Raw genomic sequence first — 6,887 nt, 5'->3', positions numbered from 1 at the left:
GCTTGTGCCACCAACTTTTTCGATCGAAAAACGAACCACATTGTTTACTTTCGTCTCACGCAACCGGCTTAAACGGTCGCTCAAGTACGCATAATTTTTCAAAGAGCATGAGACCGGTTTCTTATGTTGTGCTCCCGCTCAACATTCGCATTCCAAGAGCATAGCAATAAGGCAAGGGATGATGTACGGACCGGAGAGAGCGTGTGTTATCTGGCGGCATAGCGTGGCGTGTTGATTGCGTAGAGCTGTGAATTCCCCATGACGGTGTTGGAGGCCCCCACGATCGTATGTCTACAGCGCTCCACTCTCAGCGCTCGCGTGAACACTGATCGTTCTCACGCATATTTGGGCCTGTACCGTCACATCAACCTATCTTTTGCAGTGTATTGATGAAAACGCCGGGAGAGCGTCAGAATCAACAGTGTAGGCAGTCACATGCATGCAGTTCCTTTGCCACTGTTGACCGGTTTGGATCGCCAGAGACGCAGAAGTGCGCCGTGTATATGTTAAAATGGGGAAAGGTAAATTGAATTTGTTCTAAAACTAATCCGTTTCAGTGTTGAATCATCTGTGACTCTTTGTCTGTTTAATGTCCAGGAGGTTCGCACATGCAAGTGGAACAGCAAGAGGTGATTAGGCGTCAGGCCAAAGGCAGAGCATTGTTACGACAGGAACGAAAATCGCTTGAGGTAAGTTGGTGAGAAGTGTGGAGTAATGGCGCTAGTGAGAGGGACAGTGAATGATTCATCGAGCGGGGAACATTTATTCTGGCGCTTGGAGTGGTCGTGCTCATTTGATCATGGTGTTTTTTTTATTGTAGACGGAGTTCGAGCAACAGTTCAAGGCCATCATTGGGAACATTCCTCCGACTAGTGATAGTTTGGCGCAGTTCGATCAGCTGCTGGAAGATGATAAGTTGAAGCGGCTTGAAGATTTGGTAGAGTTTATGAAGGTGTGGGACGCTCCAAATACGATACCGGAACCGAAAAGTTTCCTTCACTATGCACGTCTTCAACCGGTGTTGATACAGATGCTGGAGAATATCGTTATGTATCGTGACTACTTGGAGCGCTTTATCATCCGGTTCCAGGCGGAGAATGAGGTATTTGTGGTGAACGGTTCGATAGAGTTTTAGTGTCTCACGTGTGATCTTTCGATTTTAGAACACCGCACCGAAACACAACCCTCAATCAAAATCAGACGCATTCAAACCAAGTGCTCCGATACATTATGCCGTACTTCAGCTGAATGGAGACTTTCTCGACTGGCTGCTAGCGCGCCCAGTTACAGATGTGAATCTGCGTAACAACTTCAAGCAAACAGCTCTTACGTTGCTGTGCGAAAACTACGACCAGTGTATGCGAAAAGCGATGCAAGCATGTCCTCCTGGTTGGTTGAAGGACATCCGGACAATCATCATACGCTTGTTGCAGGCCGGAGCGGACTTTAACATCTGCAGCATACACATGAAGCTGCCGTTCGAACTGCTGCTTAAACATTGCGGACACGAAGAAACGCGCACGTTCGTTGCGGAGTGCGTTGAGTTAGCGCACGATGCACTGGCCATCTGCAGTGTGAACGATCGCAATGAGCGTGTGGTCGGATTCTACAACAACAATCCCGAAGTGACCGTCACTGTGGAGCTGTTGGAAATCTTTTTACGCTACAACGATCGCACCAAGTTTGACGTCCACATGCAGAATTTCGACGTAAACGAAGGGAATGTGAAGAAAGTGATACGACTGCTGTTGCACACGGCTTGCGACCAGAAGTTGTCCGACTGTGTACGATTGATTCTAGATCGCGGTGAGAAAGACATCTTCAAGGTAGTCCAGCGCAAATCTACGCGAGTTGGGAATAATCTAGCGAAGGAATCCTCTGCCCCCGGTACGAGCAGTGTCGACCTCAACCGGGAGTACGGCAGGCTGGAGAGTGTGGAAGTTCCGAATGGTTCCGAGCTGGAGCACCGCGTAGAGCTGAAAGGTTTGCTAAAGAAGATCTGCCTCATGGCGGACCTTCCCCTGTTGCAGCGTTTCTTGGCCAAGATATCCGACCAGATCGTGCTGAACGATGATCCACTGCTGGTGATCACGATCACCAAAGCGTACGATTCGAAGCGACGCATTGAGGAGCGGAATGCGTTGCTTGCTTGCGCAGAGTACCTAGCCACCCAGGAAACGATCCACATGTCCAAGAAGGACAACTCCGGCAATACATCGTTACATCTAGCGCTCAAGTATGGGTTCGATTCGGTAGCACTGGCATTATTGCGCCAACGGCATACCTATCTGGGGATGTGCAACAACGATAACCTAACACCGCTCGACTACGGTACGTACGCGTTCTGGAGGAAATATCTCGACCAATGTATAGAGATTGACCTGAAGCGTTCGATACCAGATCGCGACGAGATACGCTTCAATCTGAACGGGTTCTACTCGCCACTGCAAGACAGAGCCTTACCAGGCGTTGGCAACCATACCGTCAATGCCGACGGCACTGTACTATTCAGCAGGCTGAGAACGAACCATCGTAGCTGGAAGATGATACAGCGCATGGATAAAACGTACACCCAGCCACATAAGTTCACCAGCACTGTGACCGAAATGACGACCCTGCGTCAAATCGCACAATCGAAGGAACTGAAACGTTTGCTCATTCATCCCGTACTGTACACCTTCATTATGGTGAAATGGACGCGATTATGCCACTGGAACTACCTAAACCTGCTGCTCACGGCCCTAACGATCGTGTTCTTCGGTAATTACTCACTCACCGCTTGTTCGGCCGATGGTCCCAGCACCGTGTGGTTGCTGTTAAGCATCTTTGGTGTTGTGTTTGTGGTGATACGGGAGCTCCTGCAGTTTTTGTTTCTACGACGGTCGTATCTTTCGTTCGAGAATGTGTTGGATATAGTGAATGCGGTAGCGATGGCGGTGGTATTAGGCATCGGTTGTCGCGGGTTGATATCGTCCTTTGTCATTATCAGCCTGGCGATGCAGCTCACCTTTCTGATGGGTTCGCTACAGTCGAACAGTCTCGCCACGATGATGTACATGTTTAAGACGGTTTCGAAAAACTTTCTCAAAAGCTTCCTGCTCTTTATGCCACTGATCGGTGCGTTCATCTACGCGTTCCATCTCACGTACAATCAGTCACCGGAGGTGCAGGACCGAGTCTGCGCTAAGGAGGACTGCGCGGAGGATAACTTCAATAATTTCCGCACGTTCTGGAACGCCACCGTGAAGACGCTGGTCATGACCACGGGCGAGTTTGAGGCAGCGGCTATCGACTTTGAAGGTGGCAAGATGTTGCTGTTCATACTGTTTATGTTCTTCGCACCGATCGTCATCCTTAACTTGATCAACGGTCTCGCGGTTAGTGATATTGCCGCGATTCGGGAGGAGTCGGAGTTGATCAGCATCAGCAAGAAGGTGATGCTGCTCGAGCAGTATGAACGAGGGGTCGCCAACGTGTACCCGGCGTGGCTGAAGCGTTGCTTTCCGAAGCCATTTTTCTCCGAGTACCAGTGCCGTATACACATAAAGACGAAGGAGTACCGTAAAATAGTGGTACATGCTAAGGTGAAATCGAAACAACAGACAAGGAGTGTTCCGAGTGCGGCCCCTAATAGTGTACAGAGTGTTGCCAACCGACGGCTGCACGGATCGTCACAGGTTTCCGTCCAGATTGTGCCCGCGGGAAATCCCACGAAGCAAAAAGTGTTGGAAAAACCACTTTCAAAGTTTCCCTGGCTGTTGACGAGTGACGCTTCTAATTTTATTTTCGACGTACGCTACTTCCGTCTGGCACTGTTTATGCGCCAGGAACAGGTGGTTGTGGATGACGCGTTAGCCATTATAGAGAAGCAGCAAGCGATCGCTTCCCTCGTTGCGTCCAAAGGTACACCCACCACGGAGGTGCCGGTAACGCCGGTCAACGTCATAGTTCCTGCAGGTGGTCGACAACAGCGTACGGTCAGTCCCTGTCCACCCAGAAAGCCGCGCGGCGAAATTATGATTCCGACCCCGACCGAAGAACACGTACTGCGAGAGCTTACGGATGTGAAGGGGCAGCTGAAAACAGTGCTGGAGTTGCTGCGACGCAAGGAACACCACGAAAAGCGCAAGGACACACCGCTATCCCGCGAAAAGGGTTTCAAGCGCAGGGCAAAAAAACGTGTCCGAAAGGGCTTAAAGAAGGCGATTGCTGAGCAACAAATGGGAGATCGTTAGATAATAAGGTACCCGACTTAAGGCTTGATAAGATATCGCTAGTAATGGACGTTGAGCTAGTTTACCGTAAGTACGTTACCCCTTATGGAACAGCATCAAAGCAAGCAAAGCACTCTTAACCTGTGCAGTTTGATAAGAAAACGTTGACAATACCTCATTTATTACGTTCCGACAACGAACGAAACTACATTACGGTTGCATCATTATTTAATGGTAGCTGCTGTCTGTCTCGCTAGTGCCTGCTAATCTGTGATTTTGCTCGCGAGCACTATCAGTGCGCCAAGTGTAAGAGGGATACAAACAAACACCTGTTCACACTGCTCAAACACGGTGCAGATATAGTTTTATAATGAAACAAACGCTTGAGGGGAAAAAGGGAAAACCAGGGGAATGGAAAAGTCAAAAAGCAATTGTGCCACAACGCGCACTGCCAACCTGTTAAATTATGCTGCACGATCTGCTGATGGAAATGTACAGTAATATAATGATCTGATTTGGGTTTAGCAGTCCCGTCGAAACTGTCACCCCGAAGGGTCCGTGCGATATGCAGGTTCTAGACAGGCAGGTTCCGTGCAGAACTGTGATAGGGCGTTGAGGTTCAGAAGGAGAACGTTTGTTGAAAACAAAAAAAAAAAGAACACTTACCTTCTTCCCCCTTTTTTGTTGCGTACTGTGTGAACAGAACATTTTCGCTGTGCCACCGTCGGTGAATCGTTTCACCTAGACGTCCTGTTTTGCAGCCGGGGTTTTTTTAGCAGAGGGTTGCGGCACTCGACTGCGCTACAACTATTAGCATGCAAATCTATGCAAATTATGTTTATAATAGTGTCAATAAATTGTGAAAATTCGTAAATTATAAGTAATAACACGCAGGGTGCCGGGTGATGGACGCGCGGAAGAAGGGAAGTGGTGAGCGCCCGAGCGTTCCGATCTCATGATTGCGCCTGAAAGGTAGGCCACACGCATCGCAAAACGTGGAGTACAGTGATTTCTTTCGGCTAGCTTGGACGCTTTGACAACCATTGGTGTAAGAATGTCTTTTTTTGTAAGATGGTTTCCCCTCCTCCCCCCCCCCCCCCCTTCGTTCTAGGCGCAGCATGTACCTCTCCTCTATCCCATCCCACTTCGTAAGCGCTCGGATATCCCTTTATTTGGCCGGGGCATCTTGTTTTTTTTTCCCCGAATTTCATTTGATATGGTTTTTTGCTACACTCCCCTACTTTCTGCCCGTTGCTACTCCCTCTGTTTTGGGGTGACTGGGCTATTGTGATGTAAATTAGTCCTGCCAATTGTTTGATTTAATTTCACCTCGGCGCATCCCTCCAAGCATACCCATGTCGCTCGCCCATAGCATCAGGGGTTGACAGTTATGACATTCAATAAGCTGAAATAATTTAAATTGTTAATCCCCCGTTAATGCTTGCACACCCGTTGGACGCTCTACGCCACTTTCACCGGCCAATTTTTTGTTTTGCCACCCATTGCAGCACGATTAAATGGTTCGATATGATGGTTGCTTGTGGAAGGTCTCCTCCTAGCTCCTGGATGTATGCAATAGGGAGAGAATGAGTGACGTGACGATGGTTTGACCTTCTTCAGCGATGTCGCGACTCATTTCTATTAATCGTATGTGACCGTGGCTACAAATTGGATAAAGCCAGACACGTAATACTGGCGACGTCATGTGCACAGCGTGATTAAACGTTACGTTACGTTACACCAAGCAGCCCAGGCTTAGCGGTGCGATGTTTTATTATGCGTTGACTCAATTTTGGCCATTGGGATTTTGGTGTACGAGCTTAAAATCAAATGCGGAAATTGATAAGCATAGCCCGATGGGTGAAAGCAGCCTGCCGAACCCGTTAAGAAGCTGATATCGCACCCGTATGGGCCCGACCGGGTGCGAGATTAATTTAATTTAGTCACCACCCAACCACATCTACTGGAATGTCCCCCGGGGACGCATACTGCGCGGTGCTGAGGGGTTTTGTTCATTTTTTTGCTTTACGATTATGACCGAGATTACATGTCATACGTGGTGATCGTAAAATGTGCTCAAACTCGCTGTCTATAGCTCGCACTTTACGAGACTGACGCGTGTCGGACGGTTTGCGGTGCGCGAGATTGACAGCTCATGTACGGCTCATTTGTACTTGGCAAACGAAATTAGATGTCGGACGACGAGTGGAATGGTTAGCAAAAGTCGTCACACCGCGGGGAACACACACGAAGCGTGTGTGATAATGCGTTTGCCCCATGCGGTGAATATATGCCCTACACGCTGCTAACCTCACTTTACTCCGCATAAATTTATGTGTGTGATATTTGTTGCTAAAAACTGAAGATTTAGAGGAGAACTGTTTACTTTTTCCCTAAACAAATTCAAATAAAAAAAACATCAATAAACAAATGCATCTTGCAATCACACCCGTTCGATTCGTTAGCAGATTTGGCATCAACCGCCATCACGTCGCGGCAACTCATCCTTCCCGAGGTCAAACATACCACTGTGCACGCTCAGACGGTGCAATATTTGAATAAATTTTCCACAAATCATGCCCATCCTGCCAACTGACGGTTCGAAACGCGTGGCGCAGAATTGAAAAGTACTTCCGGGCGGGGGGGTTTTTTGTTGTTGTTTTCCTTCCACTG

General features: G+C 48.5%; 1 pseudogene; it reads left to right on the top strand.

Moving 5' to 3' along the window:
- The first annotated feature begins 258 nt into the window (after positions 1–258).
- Positions 259–4,414, top strand: LOC128306509 (uncharacterized; annotated as a pseudogene).
- The last annotated feature ends 2,473 nt before the right edge of the window (positions 4,415–6,887 follow it).

Source organism: Anopheles moucheti, chromosome X, assembly GCF_943734755.1.
Source record: "Anopheles moucheti chromosome X, idAnoMoucSN_F20_07, whole genome shotgun sequence".
In the NCBI taxonomy this organism is placed as follows: domain Eukaryota; kingdom Metazoa; phylum Arthropoda; class Insecta; order Diptera; family Culicidae; genus Anopheles; species Anopheles moucheti.
This window is presented reverse-complemented; position numbering and strand designations above follow the sequence as displayed.